Here is a 24,856-nt window from a genome sequence, read left to right on the forward strand (position 1 = left end):
CTTCAAAAACTGAAATACTCACGTGTGGCGATTGGAAAAATTACAACCCGCTTGCCGCATGGCCTGATGAACTGGGATCATTGCCTAAAGTATCGAAGGAAGTAAGAAACCTCAGAATGACCATGGACTCCAAGCTGTCGATGAATGTCCAAGTGGATAAACTAACAAGATCAAGCTTTGCTACTATAAAAACGCTGCAACAAATTTTCCCTCATTTGGGATTTCCACACAAGGTCCAAGCTACCATCTCCCTTGTTCTATCCAAACTCGATTACACCAATAGCCTCTACCACGGATCACCTTTAACGACCATGAAAAGACTACAACGGATTCAGAACTCGGCTGCCAGACTACTCTTGCATATCAAACCACGAGACCACATCTCCCCTCCCTTGAAAGCACTGCATTAGTTACCGGTTGCCAGAAGATCCACGTTCAAGCTGCTTTGTATTACCCACAAAGCAATACATGGAATAGGACCACTCTTCATCAGGAATAAAATCACCAAACACATTCAATAAAGGAACCTCCACTCTAAAGGAGCATCTTGCCTCAAAATCTCACCATACAAGAAAAAAAACGTGGGTGGCACATCCTTCTCTGTTCAAGCAGCCAAACTATGTAACTCTTTACCCCCAACATAAGATCCACCGACAACCACCTTAGCTTCAGAAAACTACTCAAGATCTGGCTCTTCCCCACATAAGCACCATACGGAAACAGAAATTTACAGCATATCCCTTTGTATATAAGCATTTGTTTTCACTATAGATATGTACCTATCTTTGTGTATTACTTTATAAACCATGTAAAATAATTATGTTGTTAGGAGAAAAAAAAAATAATAATAATAATAATAATATTCATCAATAAATAAAAATCATCTTTGGTCTACATGTACATACTTCCATTGTGCATCTATGTAGCTTCCATGTACTTGGATGTGTGTGTCTGTTACTTTTCTCCTGAAAAAGCATATCCAATGCACTACCCTATTTCTCATCCTGCGCCTCTATCCATATATTTAATCTAAATATACTTACTTCCTTTATGTATCCATATACTTTCAATGTACTTATGGATATATATATATTTATCACTTTCTTCTAATTTAGCATTTCCAATGCACTAGCCTATTTCTGAGCCTATACTTCGCTCAATATATCTTCTAGCCCAACCTTCTGACTCATCTCACTTCTTTCTACTACTCCTTCTAATGCACTACCCTATCTCTCATCCTATACATCTATCAATATATCCTCTACATCCACTCTCTCATTTATACCAAACCCCATATCACTACTATGATCACCAAAATAACCCTTTCTAGACTCTCTCCTGCTCTACCCCTCCTTGCATCATCTGACACCTCCTTTTTACTACACCGATCCCCTAAAACAAACCATTCTAAACTCTCCCCTCTGACTCCTTCCCTCCAAAACTCCTTTTTACTCATCCAAAAGCCTCTTCCTACTGCTAAGACCTAAAAATGTTTTTAAAAAATCCTTCACTCTTTTATCCCTCCACTATCCTTTTCAATCAAAATTAACAGACTAGAGGAGCCAAGCTCGCGTCCGAGATGGCCGCGCTTTAGCTCGGCTCCGTCAACTTTCCTGTTCGAAACATAAATCCTGCCTTTATCCTGCCCCGGGAAGACAATTTCTGCTATGCTGTGGATCTACGGCGATTTATAGACACTTACCGTCTGTTCCGGTTGTCTCTGGGTGCCGTGGTTCCGGAGCTGTGCCTTCGCTCGCTTCGGGGCCACCGGAGCGGACTGGCCTGATTCTCCTTGGCGGCGCCCGGACGGGGCGCTACGCTATGGTCGGCCCTTGATGGCGCAGTGGACTCGGCCGACGAGGCGGTTGTGCAGAGAGGCCGGTCGCGGCTTTCTGGTTTGATCAGGCGGTCCCGCGGCCTGGGGTGGAGGCGCTGCCTTCTGTTGACGGGACTGACCGTAATTGTGGCTTGTCCCCCCCTTTTTTCTCCGGTCCGGCCATTTTAAGTGCCTCCGCCCGGACTCGGAGAACGGGGCCGGCGGCATTGGGGGGCCGGCGATCCTCCTTCTTCTGGTGGCCCCCCTTCCTGCTCTGGACGTGCCTCTGCTGGTGGTCGACTGAATTCCGTTTGCCTTGCTGTGGCCCGGTCGGGGGTCGGGGATCGCTGCGACCCCACCGGGCTTCCAAGATGGCGGCCGACCCTGTATATCTCAGCCGGGCCGAGATGGGCGGCGGTGGTCCACGATGTGGCACAGAAACCGGATACTGTAAAGGTGTTCCTACACTTAAGGACATCCTCGCCGCCCTGCGCTCCTGGGATACTCCTGTGGCCGCACCCGCTGTTGACCTGGAGGAGGCTCGTTTCGCTGGGCCGTTTGAGCCCCCCCTGGCGTGTGCGGCTACGTCGCTGCTAGGTGCGGCTGGTTCTATCCTGGAAATTATGGACCCGGTGGCTGCCGTTTCTGCTGATGTGCGGAGTTCCGCTGCCCTCCATCGTGATGTGTCCTCTCCTGTGCTGTGGGTCGGTGGGCCGGGTCCTGTCCGGGCCGGTCTTGGTGGTTCTTCCTGTTCTTCATCTCCTCGAATGGCCGATCGTAGATCCTGTGCTGACTCCGCTGGGTCGACTTTCCTCGGATCATCTTCGGAACTGTGCCTGCCTTGTGTACAATGGATTCTGACTGCTCCGGATCATTCGAGTGGTGCACGGAACATCTTATGCGGTTTGAAGTTTGACCTCCCTGTTCTCTGCCTCCTGTTCCTTGTGGTCTGGTTCTTCGTGAGGCGGACTGCTACAGATTTGGAAAGAAAAGGACAGGGATGAGACGATCTTGCCTTTGTGGACTGTTATCTTGCAATGGTTGGATGATCGATTAGTACGGTATGACCATGTCGGACTTTTGTCGTATTCCTGCTCTGTATCCTTCAATTCTTCGTCTTCCCGTGGACACTGATGTTTCGGACGGGAGGGTGGGAGCCGTTGATTCTGTTATATGGCCCTCTCCCGTGTTCCTTTCTCCCTTATTCCTTCTTTTCTCCCCCCTTTTTTTGTCTTTATGGTTCTATCTTGCTTTAGCTCTTCTATATTTCGGGTTCTGATTAGGGCGACAGGCACGCTGCCGGGGGGTGGGCCATAGCCTTCTGCAGGGGTGCAGGGTGGGCTTGCGGGGTGGGGGGGGGGTCTGTCATTTCTTTGGGGGGGGGTTTTCCCCTCCTTTTTCTTATTTTTTGGTTCTATGGCTCTTGTGTGTCCTCTTTTTCGGGACGCGGTCTCAGCATGTGTCCCCCTGGGTGGGTTGTTCTTGATGCTCTGGCCTTTGGGTCTTACTGTGTCTTTGGCTCACTATGTACTTTTGCTCTGGTTACTACCGGTTCTGTATACCGATTTGTGGTTTCCGGCCTCGTTTGCCATGGGGCACATGCTTGAGGTGGCGTTCTTCCTTTCGCTTTTTGTCCCTTTTCCCTCTTTTTCCTCCCTTCCTCCCCCCTCTCGTGGGGGGGGTTTTTCCTTATCCCCTGGGTTGTGTGACGGAGGGCTTTATTTGATAAGCTTTTTTCGACTCTGTTTGATATGATATGTTCTTATTGTGGTGGGTGGCGTTGAATGGCAGTTGCCACTGTTTTTCTGGTGCGACTCATATTCTGCCCTTACCGATAGGTATTTGTCATTATTGTGTTATCCTGTATCTTTTACCATGGCTGTTCGTGGCCCACCACGGCCCTCCGAGACTTCCTACCTGTTTATTATTCTGTTGTACCCGTTTCTATATATTAGAAAATCAACCTTCTCGTATCCTGTCCCTGCTGGTTGCTATATGGCTTTTAGCCCTTATTTCCTGTATGATTTGTTGTGATATTCTGTATGCGTTTCTGTATTGTTGATTATGATCCTTATCTGTGGTGGCCGGCCCGCTGGGTTGTAGGCCCGTATTTGTGAGCCTTCCCTGTACAATAAAGGTTTAAAAAAAAAAAAAAAAAAAAAATTAACAGACTAACATGTTCACTTCTCAAATTCCATATTCCATATTCAACTATACTAATATACTGCCCAAATAACTGAATAACATATCTGCTACTCAAATTACTTCATATTTATACCATACTAATTTTCAACACTAATCCTTTATGGGTTCCGGAGTGGCGTGCTACTCGCCTGAAAAGTGCTTCAACACCCATCAGGGGTAACAAGTGCTATATGAATGCTAATCTTTCTTCCCCTTTTGTCCATCCGCTATCCTTCTCACTCCAAGTAACAGACTAATATCCACCACTGAAACTAACTCATATTTCACCATATTAATTCACCACTAATCCTTTATAGGCTACCTGAATAGCATGCGTCAAAAAGCGAGCGATAAATAAATACAAACCTTTGTCCTCCTCTATCCTTCTGCTATGATTCAAAATCCAAGTGACTGACTAACCTATCCACCACTTAAACTGTACTTGCATGTTTCACTATACTAATTCAACACTAATCCTCTTTGGGTCCCGGAGTAGCGTGCTACCCGCCGAAAAAGCGCTTCGACGCCTCGTCAGGGGTAGTAAGCGCTATATAAATGCAATTACAATACAATACAATACACAAGTGCGGTAGACATTGGCATGGGTTGCTGGCGGTAGGCATGCTGCGCTACACATATGGCGGTAGCAACCGCCTGTCCACGGCGGTGTGACACCAGCACCACCCCCTACACAAGTGCGGTAGACATTGGCATGAAGGCATGGGTTGCTGGCGGTGGGCATGCTGGGCCACACATATGGCGGTTGATACCGCCTTGCCACGGCGGTGTGACACCGCCATGGGGCATTGCCTACAGCCAATGGGAGCGATGATTGCGGTGGTATGATGAAGGTTTGAAAATCGCGGAAGGCGTGCTCCACCATGGCAGAGCAGGTCCTTGGATGGGTTTGAAAGATGCACCATTGCGGTAGTGCACCACGGGCCCCTGCGGTGCATCTCCGCGATGGGGCATTGCCTACAGCCAATGGGAGCGATGATTGCAGTGGCATGATGCAGGTTCAAAAATCGTGGATGGCGTGCTCCAACACCGCGGAGCCGGTCATTGGTTGGGTTTGAAAGATGCACCATCGCGTTAGCGCACCCCTGTTCCCTGTGGTGCATCTCTGCAATGGGGCATTGCCTACAGCCAATGGGAGCGATGATTGCGGTGGCATGATGCAGGTTTGAAAATCACGGAAGGCATGCTCCAGGACAGTGAAGCCGGTCATTGGATGGGTTTGAAAGATGCACCATCGCGGTAGCGCACCCCGGGCCCCTGCGGTGCATCTCTGCCATGGGGCATTGCCTACAGCCAATGGGAGCGATGATTGCGGTGGCATGATGCAGGTTTGAAAATTGCGGAAAGCGTGCTCCACCACCGCTGGGCCCGTCATTGGATGCTTTTGAATGAAGCAGTCCTGCACAACCAATAATTGATGCTTTGCACCTCACAAACGAGCCCAGGGGCTATTAATCTGTGGGAGCGAGCAACACATTTCCACTGCTTGCAGAGTCTGCTGCCTGGGACGTTCTCCTGTTGCTGCCAGAAGTGCCTGCGCCTGGGACCCTCTGCTGCTGCTGCCAGAAGTGCCTGCTGCTTCAGACCCTCTGCTGCTGCTGCCAGAAGTGCCTGCTACCTGGGACCTTCTGCTGCTGCTGCAAGGCTGGGACCCTTTCCTGCTGCTGCCAGAAGTGCCTGCTGCCTGGGACCCTCTGCTGCTGCTGCCAGAAGTGCCTGCTGCCTGGGACCCTCTGCTGCTGCTGCCAGAAGTGCCGGCTGCCTGGGACCCCCTGCTGTTGCTGCCAGAAGAGCCTGCTGCCTGGGACCCTCTGCTGATGCTGCCAGAAGTGCCTGCCGCCTGGGACCCTCTGCTGCAGCTGCCTGGGACCCTCTCCTGCTGCTGCCAGAAGTGCTTGCCGCCTGGGATCCTCTGCTGCTGCTGCCAGAAGTGCCTGCTGCTTGGGACTCATCACCACTCCCTTCAACCACAGGTGTCACATGTCCACAGGGCTGGCAAGAACTGAGAAGATCCGTGCCAGCCCAATCATAAGCGAGGAGCTGGAGGTGCTAGTGTACGAAGTGCTGCCACAGTACCCGAGGCTGTATGGTGGCACCAATGTAGTGGTAAGTTATCATTGAGGGTGCTGTTGGGCAAGGGGGGGTCAGACATACATGGGCCTGGTGATGTGTGCGACCCAGAGAGGTGTTTCAGTGCAGTCATAGTGCATGTGTGTGTGATTGGCATGTAGCCTCTATGCCCTCATGTATGCATGTTATGATGACTATTTGGCCCATCCAGAGTGCCCTTGTGAAGTGTCCCCCAGTTTGTGAATTAGGGGGATTACAGTTGGTCCTGACTCTGTGTATTGCTACTGTAGTGATAGATGTTGGTACATGACACTGTGTAACTGGTCACTAACCCTACTTTTCTCCCATACCTGTAGCTCAAGGTAAACCAGCGTAAGGCCTTGTGGAGGGCCAATGCTGCCAAGGTACGGGCCCTGGGGGCATCCAACAGACGACGCACCCACTGCCACAAGAGGTGGGACAACATCAGCGGCTGGCAAAAAATGTGGCCGAGATGACCTTGGGGCTGCAACCACGCACTGGGCGTCTGGCACGGCGCAACTTAACACCACTGATGTACCGCATATTGGCAGTGACTAGTCCGGAGTTGGATGCAAGTCTGAAGGAGCATCGCCAGCAAGGCAGCGGTGAGTATTTGGGGAGGGTGACTTTGCCTGGGAGCGGATGCATGTGTACAGAGCCAGTGGCAACGGTGAGCCATGTTATGTTTGCAGGGTGGTGCAGTGATGTGTCATGAAAGTGGCTGCAGGGATGTGTGCTAGTGTCAGGCATTGTTCCTAACAGCTCTTAAAAAGGTTGATCATCCCTGCTGTGCTTTATCATAGCCAGGTGTGTTGGGATCCATATGGTCATTCTGCATTGTGATGGTGTCGGAAATGTATTAGGGGGTTAACAGAAGGGTCCCCTATCTGAGTGTGAGTTCATGTATTATGACTTTGCATGCACCATGATTGTTGAGGGTCACACATCTGACAACAAGGTGCCCCAGAGTACCACATGGCGCTTGGTATGGCCTACTTGGCATTATGGACTGTCATGTCCTAATAGGTGTGTGCGTTCTCCTATCATGTTCCCTGAAGCCATGTCAATGGCACTAAGTGTTGGGTCATGATAGATGTGGGCATGTGAAGTTGTGTGTGGTACACTTCATCCACCGGCAAGGTGTTGTGCTGTGTGGCCTAAACATGGCTCAGTCATGGCAGGTAGTCAGTGTTGCAGGCACTGTTGTGGTGTATGTAGTGTGTTACACCAATGTGTATGCAGGGTGTGGTGGTCAGCATGTTGATTTGGGCATCCCCTGTATGTATGGTTTAGTTTGCTTTGTCCTTATGATGTCATTTATACAACACTGCATCTGTCTCTCATGAAGAATCGCCAGTGGGCACGGAGGAACAGGAACCGGAAACCAGTGGAGGAGAGAGTTGCACTACAGCTGCACCGGAAGCCAGTGACACAAAGCTCACCAGCGCAACTGAAGCGGACAGGAGTATGCAGGAGGAATCCATGGCGGAGACACAGAGTACTACATCATCTTATGCGAGTAGTGATGCATCCATGCTGTCAGTCACAGCGGATGCTGAGTCTGCTACATCATCTACCACTCAACGGCCAGTGCCCAGCCTCCCAGCCACTACCTCTGGTGCTGCTCGTGTCTGTAAGAGGGGACAAGTTACATTCAGACCTGGCACCGCTGAGCCTGCACCTGTCCCCCCATCTGCCCTCAGTGCTGAGTGTGTAGAGTTCCTGCGCCAGCTTTGTGTGGGCCAGACTGCCCTGCTCAATGCCTTCAGCGACCATGACAATAAATTAGGGCAGGTGGTTGCCTACATGGAGAGCATATACTCTGATGTAGGTGGGATCCACCGTACAGTCCAGGCTTTGGCATCCGCAGTAACGGCTGCACTTCAACAAGCACATGCTCCCATTCTGCTCAGGTGCCTTTGTCCACCCCCAAGTCAGTGACCTCATCAGAGGACAGTGACGCCAGTTCGCATGCATCACAGACAAGATACATCACAAGGAACACAAAGCAGACACAACCCAAGTAGTCCCGCCCACAGACACCTTCCCCCCAAAAGAGAAGAACCAGCCCTGAATGCAAAGACAAGAGCCCGTCAGGGAAGAGCAATGCCGAAAAAGCAATGAGGCTGACATCAGCCTCACAAACCTCTGAGGCATCTCCAGCAAAGGACTCTCCTGTCCCGAAGACTTCGCGCAGAGCTAGGCGTGCAGTGTCTTTGCCCACTGAGGAGGTGTTATAGAGCAAGGGTACACCTAGGAAGGGCACGGGCCCACATCCCCCACCACATCAACTCCAATTCCAAGCCCAGTAAAGCAGGTGGAGGAGGGCACTGTAGGGGCCACCCCAGGCAAAGAGGCAAAAGAGGGCACTGTAAGTGGGACACCTGGCAAGCAAGCAAAGGAGAGCACTGTAAGTGGGACACCTGCAAGCAGGGTAAGGTGGTCCAGAGGCGTAGCCAGACAAAGCGTCCTGCAGGATCAAGCACATCACCAGAGGCGGGCCAGTCGGTGTGTGTACCTGTTGTGTCATCACCAGTTCCATTAATCCCAAGACAGGGAAGCCATTTCGTTTTCCCAAAAAGTGGAAGGGCACCCCTCCAACCTCTCCCACCTATACTGTGTCCCAGGTCTACATGACTCCACCTCCACTTGCCACTATACCACCTGGTCCAAACAGCCCTCCAGCTTGCCAGACATCACCTGTTTCTCTGTCCTCCCAGTCAGGTGTTCCTGCTCAGCCCGACACACAGCCAGCTCCAAGTCCACCTGACAGATAAATGTGAGTGGCAGTCCCCCTCATATATCTGTCTCTCATACGGGTGTGCTAGTCCAGACCATCATTTGCCACCTGGTTGTGTTGGTGGCCATGGAAGGGTACAGTCAAACACACTCACTGTGGAGCTTCTCATGCCCTGATTCTGCACTTCTCCCTGGCCACTGGCCTTGTCATTCACTGCTGTTCTGGCCTTGCCTGTGCAGCTTCTCGTGTACCTGCTATGCCACCTGCCCTGGACACTGGCCCTGTTGCTCTGCTGTGTTGGAGTCTCCCCTGTGCTCTGGACACTGGCCCTGTTGCTCTGCTGTGTTGAAGTCTCCCCTGTGCCCTGGACACTAGCCCTGTTGCTCTGCTGTGTTGTAATCTCACCTGTGCCATGGACACTGGCCCTGTTGCTCTGCTGTGTTGGAGTCTGCCCTGTGCCATGGACACTGGCCCTGATGATCTGCTGTGTTGGAGTCTCCCTTGTGCCATGGACACTGGCCCTGTTGCTCTGCTGTGTTGGAGTTTCCCCTGTGCCATAGACACTGGCCCTGTTGCTCTGCTGTGTTGGAGTCTCCCCTGTGCCATGGACACTGGCCCTGTTGCTCTGCTGTGTTGCACTCTCACCTGTGCCATGGACGCTGAGCCTGTTGCTCTGATAAGTTGGAGTCTCCCCTGTGCCATGGACACTGGCCCTGTTGCTCTGCTGTGTTGGAGTCTCCCCTGTGCCATGGACACTGGCCCTGTTGTACTGCTGTGTTGGAGTCTCCCCTGTGCCATGGACACTGGCCCTATTGCTCTGCTGTGTTGGAGTCTCCCCTGTGCCATGATCACTGGCCCTGTTGCTCTGCTGTGTTGTAACTCACCTGTAAAACCAAAGGTGGTGATGGACGGAGTGTTGACAATACAAACACTCACCCGCAGTCAACTGATCTGGGTTTAATCCATCACCGTTCTTTAGCTCACTCCGCCACCCCAGTTAAGACATGGCCATATGCAAATCAGTCTGACCCTGTGCCTCATGGGAACAGTCCAGTCCGAACTGCCAAGCCATGTCTTTCCTGGACCGGAATCAAGCTTCCCAGGACCGGTTTCTGGCATTACAGCCGTCTTCAGCCGGGCTTGCTTGACTCCAGTGACAAAGTGAGCAAGGGACTCACGTCTGAGCATACCCTGCCAACTTAGGGCGAACAAAGAAAAACCAAAGGTGGTGATGGATGGAGTGTTGACAATACAAACACTCAAACCCAGTCAACTGATCTGGGTTTAATCCATCGCCGTACTTTAGCTCACTCCGCCACCCCAGTTCAGACATGGCCATATGCAAATCAGTCTGACCCTGTGCCTCATGGGAACAGTCCAGCCCGAACTGCCAAGCCATGTCTTTCCTGGACCGGAATCAAGCTTCCCAGGACCGGTTTCTGGCATTACAGCCGTCTTCAGCCGGGCTTGCTTGACTCCAGTGGCAAAGTGAGCAAGGGACTCACGTCTGAGCATACCCTGCCAACTTAGGGCGAACAAAGAAAAACCAAAGGTGGTGATGGACGGAGTGTTGACAATACAAACACTCACCCCCAGTCAACTGATCTGGGTTTAATCCATCGCCGTTTTTTAGCTCACTCCGCCACCCCAGTTCAGACACGGCCATATGCAAATCAGTCTGACCGTGTGCCTCATGGGAACAGTCCAGCCCGAACTGCCAAGCCATGTCTTTCATGGACCGGAATCAAGCTTCCCAGGACCGGTTTCTGGCATTACAGCCGTCTTCAGCCGGGCTTGCTTGACTCCAGTGGCAAAGTGAGCAAGGGACTCACGTCTGAGCATACCCTGCCAACTTAGGGCGAACAAAGAAAAACCAAAGGTGGTGATGGACGGAGTGTTGACAATACAAACACTCACCCCCAGTCAACTGATCTGGGTTTAATCCATCGCCGTTCCTTAGCTCACTCCGCCACCCCAGTTCAGACATGGCCATATGCAAATCAGTCTGACCCTGTGCCTCATGGGAACAGTCCAGCCCGAACTGCCAAGCCATGTCTTTCCTGGACCGGAATCAAGCTTCCCAGGACCGGTTTCTGGCATTACAGCCGTCTTCAGCCGGGCTTGCTTGACTCCAGTGGCAAAGTGAGCAAGGGACTCACGTCTGAGCATACCCTGCCAACTTAGGCCGAACAAAGAAAAACCAAAGGTGGTAATGGACGGAGTGTTGACAATACAAACACTCACCCCCAGTACACTGATCTGGGTTTAATCCATCACCTTTCTTTAGCTCACTCCGCCATCCCAGTTCAGACATGGCCATATGCAAATCAGTCTGACCCTGTGCCTCATGGGAACAGTCCAGCCCGAACTGCCAAGCCATGTTTTTCCTGGACCGGAATCAAGCTTCCCAGGACCGGTTGCTGGCATTACAACCGTCTTCAACCGGGCTTGCTTGACTCCAGTGGCAAAGTGAGCAAGGGACTCACGTCTGAGCATACCCTGCCAACTTAGGGCGAACAAAGAAAAACCAAAGGTGGTGATGGACGGAGTGTTGACAATAGAAACACTCACCCCCAGTCAACTGATCTGGGTTTAATCCATCGCCGTTCTTTAGCTCACTAAGCCACCCCAGTTCAGACATGGCCATATGCAAATCAGTCTGACCCTGTGCCTCATGGTAACAGTCCAGCCCGAACTGCCAAGCCATGTCTTTCCTGGACCGGAATCAAGCTTCCCAGGACCGGTTTCTGGCATTACAGCCGTCTTCAGCCGGGCTTGCTTGACTCCAGTGGCAAAGTGAGCAAGGGACTCACGTCTGAGCATACCCTGCCAACTTAGGGCGAACAAAGAAAAACCAAAGGTGGTGATGGACGGAGTCAAGCTATCCAGGCTGATGAAGGCTGATAGCCAGAAACCGGTCCTTGGATGCTTTATTCCGGTCCAGGAAAGACATGGCTTGGCAGTTCGGGCTGGACTGTTCCCATGAGGCACAGGGTCAAGGCTGATTTGCATATAGCCATGTCTGACCTGGGGTGGTGTGGAGTGCAAAAAAACGATGGATTTAGGCCCAGATCTCTGTACTGGGGTGAATGTATGACATTGTTCTGCATTCTGTCCATCAATTGTTGTTTTTGCATTTGTCACCCCGAGTGGGATGGGTATGCTAAGACGTGAGTCCCATGCTCTCCACACCACTGGAGGCAAGCTATCCAGGCTGATGAAGGCTGATAGCCAGAAACCGGTCCTTGGATGCTTGATTCCGGTCCAGGAAAGACATGGCTTGGCAGTTCGGGCTGGACTGTTCCCATGAGGCACAGGGTCAAGGCTGATTTGCATATAGCCATGTCTTACCTGGGGTGGTGTGGAGTGCAAAAAAACGATGGATTTAGGCCCAGATCTCTGTACTGGGGTGAATGTATGACATTGTTCTGCATTCTGTCCATCAATTGTTGTTTTTGCATTTGTCACCCCGAGTGGGATGGGTATGCTCACACTTGAGTCCCATGCTCTCCACACCACTGAAGTCAAGCTATCCAGGCTGATGAAGGCTGATAGCCAGAAACCGGTTCTTGGATGCTTGATTCCGGTCCAGGAAAGACATGGCTTGGCAGTTCGGGCTGGACTGTTCCCATGAGGTACAGGGTCAAGGCTAATTTGCATATAGCCATGTTATGTTATGTTATGTTAATTGGTGATTTATATAGCGCGCGGCTACTCAGGCAGAGTGTTCCGGAGCTGTACAGATCTGTAGAGAGAAGCAGAGCAAAGAACGAGCGCACTAGAGGCTTTTCCTGAAGGACAGGAGGTTCTCAGCTTTTCTCAGAGAGAGGGGGAGCTTATTCCAAAGCTGCGGGGCACAGGCTCTGTAGGAGAGACCTCCAATGCGCGAGTGCTTTACAGATGGAACAACAGCAAGAGCTTGAGTGGCTGACCGTAACGATCTGGTAGGATGATAAAACTGAATTTGTTTCCTGAGGTAGACTGCACCAGTACCGTGCAAGGACTTAAAGGTTAAGGTCAAAGTCTTGAAGATGATACGTTTCCTTATCGGTAGCCAGTGAAGTGCCTCAAGGAGGGACGAGGTGTGAGATCTGTGGCTTAGGCCAAAAACGGCCCTTGCGGCGGAATTTTGGACAGTCTGTAAGCGACATAGGAGGTACTCTGGGAGACCCAAATAGAGCACATTGGCGTAGTCGAGCCTGGATCCAATCATTGCTTGAACAGTGATTCTCCTATGAACCTGAGACAGTAGTGGTAGGAATTTCCTGAGTGTACGTAGCAAGCCAAAACATTGGCCGACTAGGGCAAGGATCTGGGGTTTAAAGGTAAGACCGTTGTCAAATTTGACACCCAGATTCTTAGCGATCGCAGTGGGGGAGGAAGGGGGATGCATATCTGCCGGCCACCAGGATTTCCATTGGGTGTCAAGAGAGCAGCCAAAAAATATAATTTCAGACGTGTTTGAATTACATTTGAGCTGATTCAACTGAAACCAGGAAAAGACTGCCTATAAAACAGCTTTTGATAGAGTCACCTGCGAAATCAGAGTTCTTATCGCAGGTAAAAAGCAGCTGCGTATCGTCCGCATAGGACACGATACGCGCGCCAAAGGTCTCCACTAGTTCAGCCAAGGGGGAGAGATAGACGTTAAATAAAGTGGGACTAAGAACTGATCCCTGTGGCACTCCCACCATGTCTGACCTGGGGTGGTGTGGAGTGCAAAAAAACGATGGATTTAGGCCCAGATCTCTGTACTGGGGTGAATGTATGACATTGTTCTGCATTCTGTCCATCAATTGTTGTTTTTGCATTTGTCACCCCGAGTGGGATGGGTATGCTCAGACGTGAGTCCCATGCTCTCCACACCACTGGAGTCAAGCTATCCAGGCTGATGAAGGCTGATAGCCAGAAACCGGTCCTTGGATGCTTGATTCCGGTCCAGGAAAGACATGGCTTGGCAGTTCGGGCAGGACTGTTCCCATGAGGCACAGGGTCACGGCTGATTTGCATATAGCCATGTCTGACCTGGGGTGGTGTGGAGTGCAAAAAAACGATGGATATAGGCCCAGATCTCTGTACTGGGGTGAATGTATGACATTGTTCTGCTATCTGTCCATCAATTATTGTTTTAGCATTTGTCACTCCGAGTGGGATGGGTATGCTCAGACGTGAGTCCCATGCTCTCCACACCACTGAAGTCAAGCTATCCAGGCTGATGAAGGCTGATAGCCAGAAACTGGTCCTTGGATGCCTGATTCCGGTCCAGGAAAGACATGGCTTGGCAGTTCGGGCTGGACTGCTCCCATGAGGCACAGGGTCAAGGCTGATTTGCATATAGCCATGTCTGACCTGGGGTGGTGTGGAGTGCAAAAAAACGATGGATTTAGGCCCAGATCTCTGTACTGGGGTGAATGTATGACATTGTTCTGAATTCTGTCCATCAATTGTTGTTTTTGCATTTGTCACCCGAGTGGGATGGGTATGCTCAGACGTGAGTCCCATGCTCTCCACACCACTGGAGTCAAGCTATCCAGGCTGATGAAGGCTGATAGCCAGAAACCGGTCCTTGGATGCTTGATTCCGGTCCAGGAAAGACATGGCTTGGCAGTTCGGGCTGGACTGTTCCCATGAGTCACAGGGTCAAGGCTGATTTGCATACAGCCATGTCTGACCTGGGATGGTGTGGAGTGCAAAAAAACGATGGATTTAGGCCCAGATCTCTGTACTGGGGTGAATGTATGACATTGTTCTGCATTCTGTCCATCAATTGTTGCTTTTGTAGTACTCTCACCTGTGCCATGGAGACTGGCCCTGTTGCTTTGCTGTCGTGTACTCTCACCTGTGCCATGGACACTGGCCCCGGTGCTCTGCTGTGTTGGAGTCTCCCCTGTGCCATGGACACTGGCCTTCCTGTTATTCATGAGCCATGCATGTGTGTTTTGCAATTTGAAATTGAGGGATATAATGTCCTCGGGGGAGGCGATTTTGAGCTACAGCTGAGTGTCATCAGCATACATATGATAATGGATGTTAGCAGATTTTAACTGGTTTGCTAGTGGTTGCAGGAATAAGATGAAAAGAGTGGGGGGAGCAGATCCTTGTGGAACGCCCATAGTGATTGTGGGGGGCTTAGACAGAGATTGGTTAATTTTGGCTCTCAGGGAGCTGTTTTGGAGGAATGAGGAAAACCATTGCAATACGAGCCCTTATACGCCCATCCTTTGTTCCAGTAGTTTTAGTAGACCATCATGTATGTATGTATTTATTGCTTATTAAGCGCAACTGCCACCCCCAAGGGTATCCTGGCGCTGAGACCGAAACGTACATCTATCAAAACAGCTACATTACTCTGGGAAACAGGTAGGTTTTAAGGCTCTTTTTAAAAGTGAGCAGATCAGGACAGCTCCTTAATGCCAGGGGGAGAGTGTTCCACAGCGTGGCAGCCGCAAAACTGAAAGCGCGACCACCCATTCTCGTTCTATTAATTTTAGGAACTTTTACCAAGAACGCCGAAGATGATCTCAGAGGTCTGGCTGCCTGATACCAGAGGAAGAGAGTCTGAAGAGGTATTGGTCCCAGTCCATGCAGGGCCCTAAAGACAAGGCAGAGAGCCTTAAACGCAATTCTCTGCTGGACTGGAAGCCAGTGTAGATCGGCCAAAGCTGCCGATGAAGAGGCGGACCGAGGTCGAGACAAGGCCAATTTGGCGGCCATATTCTGTATCCTTTGAAGCTTTAGGATCAGAATCTTCGGAGCACCCAAAAGTAGTGCGTTACAGTAGTCAATCCTACTGAGGATGGAACTACGCACTACCTCAGCTCTGGATCCCCGTGGAAGAAGTGGCAGGATTTTCCGTAGAACACGGAGCAGACCCATGCATGTTGCTGCCGTTTTGTTTACGGAGGCATCAAGCTGCAAATTGGGTTCAAATAGAACTCCCAGATTGCGAGCTGACTCTGCCGCCTCCACCGATCCCGGGATGGACACTGGCCAGAAATCTGCCGGTAGTGTACGGGGAGTTCGGTCCAAGGAGCAGTGGAGTACCTCCGTTTTTGATCCGTTGAATTGCAACGCATTGGCTCGCAGCCATGCTGCTGTGGCTGCCATACAACGGTGAAAGACATCCCTTGAAATAGCCTCTGAACCCTCAAATGAAAAAATCAACTGAGTGTCATCGGCATAGTTGACAACAGATATGCCGAATGACTTTATCAGTGCTATCAAGGGACGGAGATATATATTAAATAGGATCGGGCTAATTGCCGATCCTTGAGGGACTCCCTGTTTCACCCGCCTAGTGGCTGATCGAAAAGGTGGTAATGCCACGGCTTGTTGTCGGTTGTCCAAGTAGGACGTGAGCCAGTCTAGGGCCAGGCCGCACACTCCCGCACTCCGAAGACGGCCAAGTAGAACTTCATGGTCCACCGTGTCGAACGCGGCCGACATGTCAAGTAGCACCAAGAATGCAGACTTGCCCTTGTCGACTCGCGTTCGCAGATCGTCCAACACGGTGACCAAGGCCGTTTCGGTGCCGTGCGCTGGCCTAAAGCCATATTGTACAGCATCCAGACACAGATTTGTTTCTAGGAAGTTGGATAAGGCTCTTGTGACCCATCTTTCAAGGACTTTAATCGCAAATGGTAATAGCGAGATTGGCCTATAATTGGCCGCACAAAGAGGGTCCAGAGAAGCCTTTTTCAACAGAGGTGTTACAATGGCCAACTTCCAGCTGTCTGGAACTGACGCTGTGGTCAACGATTGACAGCAGATGGAATGCAGCGGAGGGAAAAGCTCATCTTGAAAGGCCTTCCAGATCTTGTGAGGCATGGGGTCCAGCGGTGATCCTGACGATACACTGCTTGTCATGTTTGACCATATCGAAGGCAGCGAGGTGCGTGGCCACGAGGCGGAAGAGTGCGGATGCGTGAGCACAGAGTTCCGCGCCGACCCCGTCTTTTATCCTGTTTAGGGACATCATAAGAAGCCTCCGAACTCCTGGGGCGTAGGAGGAGAAGGCTTAAAGGCACCAGTAGCCAGGAAGGTGAGACTGGAAGCGACGTGGTCGGAAAAATTGCAGGATGAAAGAGGAGCTGAGTCGTGGACACAAAATGGTGGCATGAGGGTGGCTCGACTTGTGGAAACAGGCAGGGACGGCCAGAGGAAAAGGACGCCACCCACGGAGGCACAGGATGAGTGTCACTGAGGGAGACTGGGGATATCAGCCCGTACAGAGCTCAGCGCAGTGACAGCTCCGGCACCTGAGGGGACATAAAATGGAGGCAGGAGCGACCCGATAGGACTTCATGGCGGTGGAGGGCTGAAGCTGCGAGCGGGTCCTGGGGACTGCACTGCTGCCGAAGAGACAGGGGCACCTGCTGGAGGTTGGTGGAAGTAGGCTGTGCTGTCACACGAATGGGAGCGAGGCACACATAGAGGCGGACACCCCTTAACTCCTCCCTGAGGATGGAATCAGCAGCCTTGCAGTGGCTTGGAGGAACGCGACGGCGCTGTGAGGGGAGGATTGGCCCCACAGGTGGTCAGATTGTAGCGCTAGAGATGCTGAAGAAGCCCCGACTGCCTGGTTAATCTGCGGCGACCCCATAGGTGGAGGGGAAATCGGGCGCTGGAGGGATTGAGTTGAGCTGCGGGCTGGAACCTACAGTGGAGTGTACAGTTAGTGCCGCTTGCTGGCGGGACCCGTTCGCTATACAACAGAGTGGCCCGGATGTTGCAAGTTGCAAGGGGTAGTGGTTGCTGAAGTAGATGGCAAAGCCCAGCAGGGCTGGACAGGATCTGGAGACATGGGGTCACAGGCACACACAAAGATGGCGGCTGACAGAAGCTGAGGAGAGCTGGGGCAGTGCAACGGCCCTGGGAGAGAGCTATGTAGGTGGTACCAGCCTTAAAGCAGTTGTGGTGAGGTAGGCAAATTGCCTGCATTGGAAGATTAACTGTGGGGCAGAGGAACTGCTGAGGACGTTGCCGTCACGGCGGGGGATGCCCCCGCAGCGGGAGAGGTCTGGTTACCGAGTGGATCTGGCGAGCATATTGATGACCCCCCTCTTGGGAGCCCACAGCCTGTGCAACTGCTCCTGGAGGACTGAGGAGGAGTGGACACTTGGCCAGTTGGAGATGCCTGGCGGGGTGAAGAGACAACAAGTGGCTGGAAGAACAAATGACTGGAGCCACCGGTGGGTGACCTTGGCAAGAGGCAAAAAGGGCAGAGTAACTGGAGAACCAGCAGGGCTGGGGAAGCACTCACGCACCTGGCACGGATAAGCGTTTGTGTGGTGGGCTCGCGAGGAATGGGCATTGAGATGGAGATGGAGCCTAGCATTTCAGAACCATGATGCGGGGGCCCGTGGGTGAAGACAACGAAAGAGAAGCCACGGCTGTTGACCGCTGGCCTGGAGTGGGTCCAAGTGATGGGATAGAGCCTTCGATGCTCAGCTGGATAGAGGTCCACTTGGAGGGCTGAGACTGTGGTGTAGCGGAGCCGAGTTTGGAGTACGACCCTGACGTAGTGTGCGACTCCAAAAGAGGGCGCAGAGCAACAAAGTGAGGGCGTCTACACCACCCGAGACATGGCAGCACAGAGGGAACTCACAGAGAGACTGCGACTTATAGAACAATAACTGGCGGCTTGGCAGAACTTTAGACCTGGGGGAACATAGGGAACCCGAGAGGGTAACAGGCAGGAGCACCAGTGGAGCAGGAAGAGGACACGGCCACTATGGAGGCATGAGAGGGTGTGCAACAACGTCCAGAGGGGATGCTCCAGCAACAGGTCGATCAAAAACTAAAAGCCATAACAGACACTAGGGAGGCCCTGCAGCTGGATATTGCGCATGTGACGCACGGCTTAGGACTGCTCCGAGCGGACCATGCCAAATTGGCCGATAGGGTAAAACAAACAGAGACAGCCATAGAAGTCCTGGAACTGGCTCAAAAGTCGGTGGCGGAACAGATGACTGATTTTCATGACGGCGACGTCAGCGGCAATTGAGTGGGATGCGTTTAAGGTTGTGGTCCGGGGCATCTGTATTAGCAAAGCTGTGGGAGTAAGGAAGACGATATTGATTGACCTGGAGAAGGCAGAAGGTCGGCTGCGGAACGCGGAGAGAGACCGATCTAGAAAAACGGGGGTGCAGACTGAGATATCGGAGGCTAGAGAGACAGTGGTGGCATAGGAGAGATTGCGCTCCTTTGATTATGAGAGTTACAGAGCAAGGATGCATGCAGAGGGGGACAAATCAATAACCCTGGGCGTTAAACTACACTCTGTTCGCGGAGTTTGTGAATTTTCGGCAACTTCACAGCGAGCGCGAAGTTGTCGACTACTTCGCAATCTACAGCGTAGTATAGTAGTTTTTCTTCCTCACGCGCTCAATAGCATTCTCGCGTGCGCGGTAATGCCTTACCGTGGTTCTGTGTTCGCTTTCTCGCTTTTCTCTCCCAGTCGCGTTTGCTGCGATGTTTGGAATCCGGCCGCACAATCCCATGCGACTGTGAGAGCGCGATAACGTCATTCGGACGCGCGAACATGTCATTAGGACGCGCGATCCTTCTTGCAGCGCCATGTTGGTAAGATCGCGTTTCCGAACACGCAGAAACTGCAATCTGGCACAGAATATCTCTCGAGCATGTTAAAATCTTCTCAAAAATGTTCATTTAACCCCTCAGATTGTGATTTGGCTGTATTTTATTGGGCTAGGAGTCCTCTTTTTGTTTCTACTCTTTTTTTCAAGAGAAAAGAAGTGCCCCTGAGTCTCCAACTTCCTGTTCCTGTCCACCAGGCTCCTCCCAGTGCTTTGTCCATGTGGTGTTCACTTTCATTTGGATTTGGAGCTGGAAGGATCACTCTTTGTGTATGTCTGCAGCATCATAGCATTTAATTGGATTTTTTGAGGAATTTTGGATTTGAACTTTTCTTTTACAAGTAAGTTTGAGAATTGAGAATTGGTATACTGTAAATGTTTGTTTGGTTTGGTTTTTTTTTAACTACAGTTTTCTGTGCTTCTCAATCTTTCTTAAAAATTATTATGAGGGAGGCCTGTATTTCCTGAGGGGCCAAGTTGTATGTGTTTGAAATTTCATCCAGTAGGCCTAGAGGTACCCAAGGGTCCACCCATGTTTCTGTGGTGTCTGTAAAACATCATGGGTGGCATTGGATTTAATTGCATACTCTGTTGTAGTGGAATTTATTTATTTTTTAGTAAAATTAGGTAACCCTAGTAGTTCATGTAGTTAGTGTAGGCCTGCTTGAGTTCATTTACTTTCTGTGGGTGGCTTGGCCAGGTGGTGGCGGCCATTTTGTGTTTGTAGCCACTGTGTTTTTGCCATAGGCCTCCAAGCTTGTGGCCTACTCTGCCAGTAGGCCCAAGGGTACTACTAGAGTCCTCATCATGGGTGCATGAAAGTTGTTCAACTGTTATTGGGGTGTTTAAGTTGTAAGTGCAACATCATGTAGGTCATGGATGGCTTTGGATTAATTAGCAAAATGTGTTTTGGGTGTTGAATTGCAGGTTTTGGGTGTGTGTTGAATAATATGGCTTTTTCTGCGCACTAGGTAACCCTAGAATTCAGCTCGCGTAGTTTTGGTAACTTTGCCCAGTGCTACAACACGACCTTACAGTTTTTGTCTTCTTCGTGCGCTCAATGTGCGTGCTCGGGCACGCGATAATGACGTTTTGTACAGTTCGCGCTGCCGAATACGCCGAATTTGCATTCTCGCGAGCAATATCTCTCGAGTTGCCTAAAACCTTCCCGAAAATGTAGATGCTGTTCATTTTGCTAAAGAAACTCCTCAGGTTGTCATTTGCTTGTAGTTTTTGGAGCATGGATCACTTACTGTTTCTGTCCTCTTTGTACTTTGTTGTTTGAGGGTGGCCTGACCATGTTGGCGGCTTGGCGGACATTTTGTCAAGCCAAGCATTGTCCTTTTGCCATAGGCATGTATTGTCTGTCTTCTCTTTCTTTTCATGTTTTTGGGGGTGGCCAGGCCATGTGGGGGCGGCCATTTGTGTGACCTTCCATCGTGCTTTAGTTTTTTTGCCACAGGCCTACAAACGTGTGATTTTTTCTGCCAGTAGGCCTAGAGTCCCAGAGGTAGTCAGCAGGGATGCTTGATGTAGCGGTTTCCATTTTGTCTGTTGAATTTAACATCATTTAGGGCATGGGGCATGGGGCATTTTCAAATGTGGTGTTTGGGGTGTAGTTAACTGTTTGGGTGTAAACGGTAAATGCCTTTGTAGTTTGTGTTGTTGTGTAACTTTCAAACCTTTTAGCCATGGGGATTTTCTTTTTTGCATTAAGCTGTGATGTGTAACAGGCATCCTCCTTTTTCTGGCCATATAGGGATATAGGCATGCTTGAGTTTATTGTTTTCTGGCCTTTACCCATGTACCTGTGATGATAGTGCCCATGTGGAGCTGTGGCGGTAGTAGTAGTGTGCTGTTTTGTTTTTGACAAATTGGCCTGTGTCTTGCCAATTGTTCCTGTTGGCTTACTACTATTCACATCCCAATTGCTATCTGCTGCAGGTCACTGATGCTGCATCCATCCGAAATGATGCACAAATTAAGGATAAACAAGTTCCACTTCCACTACATTTGCATTTTAGTTCTTTGCTATTCTTACTCTTACTGAGGTACTAATACTTCTAGTAGTAATTAAAATTAAAGCTAACAAAAATCCACATTCAACTGATGTTGTTCTGCCTTCTTTGCTTGTAGGTGCACAAAAGACTGAAGAGGAGGAGTCTGTCATCATTCATCGCCTGTTCTACTGCCAGACGGACGTCCTTCTGTACTACGTCACGTGTGGTGTGACTAACCTGACCAGACATCATTCTCAGCAACTTGTGCAACTGAGTGCTGCTGCTGACATCTGAGGAAGATGGGCCCAAAGAAAGCAGGTACCAGGTCTTCCAAGACCAAGAAAGTTGCTGAGAAGAAGAAGGAAGAACAGAAGAAGGAAGTGACACTTAAGTCTGGTGTTGACCCGAAAACCTTTTTTGGGAGAAAAAAAAGTACGCCTGCAGCAGCAGTGACCGGGGTCCACGCTGGGGCCAGCACCTCTGCATCAATGGGCCCAAGCCACCAACCCAGGCCCAAGCAGATGAGTGGGGAAGAGGTAGTCAGCCTAATGGTGGAAAGCAGTGATACTGAGCCTGACCTGAACTTATCGCTATCTCAAAGTAGTACACATTCCACGCAAGAGGGAACACAGCAGAAAAGTGGTGAATAACAACCACCGTCAGCAATAGTAGATGTTCAACCTGAGCCACCGCCCGTAATAGTAGTTGTTCAACAACCACCACCCGCAATAGTAGATGCTCAACGAAAAGAACAACCACATCCACCGCCTGCAATAGTAGTTGTTCCACAACCACCGCCTGCAATAGTAGATGTTCACCGAAAACAACAACCACAACCACCGCCTGCAATAGTTGTTGTTCAAGAACCACCACCGGCAATAGTAGTTGTTGTTCCTCCCGAAGTCGGGGCAGTTCAGGAAATTGAGCCTGATGCAGAGCAAGAAGAGGAAACACCTCATGCAGGAGATCTATTGTTTTCCAAATCCCCACCAAGGAAAAGGAGCGTTAGTCCATCGAGTTCTCCGCCAAGCATCCCTTCTGATGATCTTGATCTCAATTGGGAGCCACAACAATCTGAGCATGAGAGGGAGAGACATCCCAAGAAGACCAGGCTAGGGAATAGGAAGGTTCCAGGAAGCCTACCACTTATGTAGTGTGATGTTGAACAGCCGGATAATGATGGTGATGACGAGTCAGACCCAGTCATCACAAGCATTACTCCTGGCCCTGAGGACATGGAGACCAACATTTTAACCCTAGCGAGAATGGCTGCGACTAGGGATGTAGCACGCATACCACCAACACAGGCCACACCAAAACTACCTCTAGCTTCCATTTTTACATTTGCACAGAGCCGGCAGCGTCCTACATCCAGCACAAGTTCCACCTCAGCAGAAGTAGGTAGTGGTACTACTGCGCAGCCACAGAGTGAAATTCAACACACAACCTCCAGTTCATCCGGCATTGGAAGTGGGGATAGTTACAACGAAAGCTATGGGCTTAGAAGTCAAGGGTAGCCCTGCCTCTGCTGCAGAGATAGAATCTGGTAAGCTTATGGGGACTGGTGCCGAGGTGGTCTCAGAGCATATGAGAACACCGGGGGGAACAGTGGAGAAAACAGAATATTGGTGATACAGGAAGATAAACCAGATGAAGAGCCTGAAATATCCCTTGTAAATCCTGCCCTTCTATCCCCATCTCCATTTCCATCTCTATTTCCACAACCTTATGCACCTTCCTACTCTATTGAATCTGATAAAGACAATAACGCAAGGTCAATTAAGGAACTTACTCTGGTGAGGGTAGGGATGGGGGCAGCAGTAGCGGCAGTTGCTCCAACGGAACTAACAACTGAAAATATCAGCATCTCCTTGCCAGCACTAGTATCTTCAATTGTACAGCCACGCCATTAGATCAGAGTCTAGGCGGGCAGAGATTAGATGGAGAGTGTGCTGTGGCGTCAGAAGAGATGATGGATAATGACTCGAACGATGAGTATGAGTATGAGGAGCTTCCCGAGGAAGAAGGAGAGCTTGAAAAGCAAGAACATGCTATACTTGAAGCTAAAGACAATAACCCCTCGGGCTTTAAGAAATGGGGTAGGAAAAAAAACAAAGCAAAGAAAGGGGGGAGAAAACTGAAACCTATAATGGTAGCTTCTACATTAGTACCAATAAACGCAGCAGGAAAATCCATTAGAGACCTAACACCTTTGCTCAAGTGGATGCAACCTCGAGGGGCCATTAAGAATACTGTTATGTGTTCTCCAGGAACTACTCCCACTATTCCTACAGAAGGGGGCACCTTAAAAAAATCTGCAAAATTACTTGCATGGGAGGGGGAACTTATTCTGATGGGAGATTTTAATTGTGTGTTAGACTATGATCAGGATGTTACAAAGAAATGTATATCTCGACGCATGCGTAAAACTAGGGCGGCAATCTTAGAATTAGCAAGGATACACAATGTTAAAGACGTATGGAGAAATCTGTTTCCAGATATACCAGGATATACTTATTACTCCCCACCCCATAAACGGTGCTCACGAATAGATTTGGCTTGGGCTTCGGACGAAATTATTACACACTCTTCTGTGGAGTGTGGGTCTTACAGACCTATTTCTCTGATACATACTGATGCTAAAGTTTATTCTAAACTCTTAGCAACCCGATTAGCTCCTCTTATGCCCCGATTAGTAAACGATCAACAACATGGTTTTGTTGTTGGGAGGGATACCACCACACATGTCAACATGGCTATTACTGCTTTCGATGTGGCTACAACTAATCTCACCCCACTCGGTATGATACTTTTAGACGCGGAGAAGGCGTTCGACCGAGTGGGGTGGGACTATCTGTGGGGAGTCCTAAGACAATTCGGGTACAGAGGGCGTTTTGGAGAAGCATACAGACATTATATAAGGACCCTAATGCTAAAATTAGCTATGCTGGGGCACTCTCATCAACTTTCTCAATTCTGTGGGGGACGCGGCAGGGATGCCCGTTATCACCCCTGCTTTTCGCTCTCTCTATGGAGCCATTTATTAGCGCCTTGGAAGCTCAAACTAAGATTGCCCCTATTTTGCATGAAGGTAAAACTCTAAAAATCACCGCTTATGCAGACGATTTAGCTATCTATACCACCAATGTTGTGGATGCATTAATGGGGATAACGATAGAAGCTAAATATTTTGGGACTATTTCCGGCTACAAATTAAATATAAACAAAACACAAGTCATTATGAATTATCAGACTAACCTACCAGTGCAAGGACTCTGTCAATCTGCAGTATATCTAGGGGTAAAGATATCATCAAATATTGCTGATATGAATTCTTTAAATTATGATCCGTTATTAAGAGAAGTGTCTAATCTTCTGAGAAAATGGCACAAGATCCCATTAAACCTCA

This window comes from Lissotriton helveticus, chromosome 7, assembly GCF_964261635.1.
Source record: "Lissotriton helveticus chromosome 7, aLisHel1.1, whole genome shotgun sequence".
NCBI lineage: Eukaryota > Metazoa > Chordata > Amphibia > Caudata > Salamandridae > Lissotriton > Lissotriton helveticus.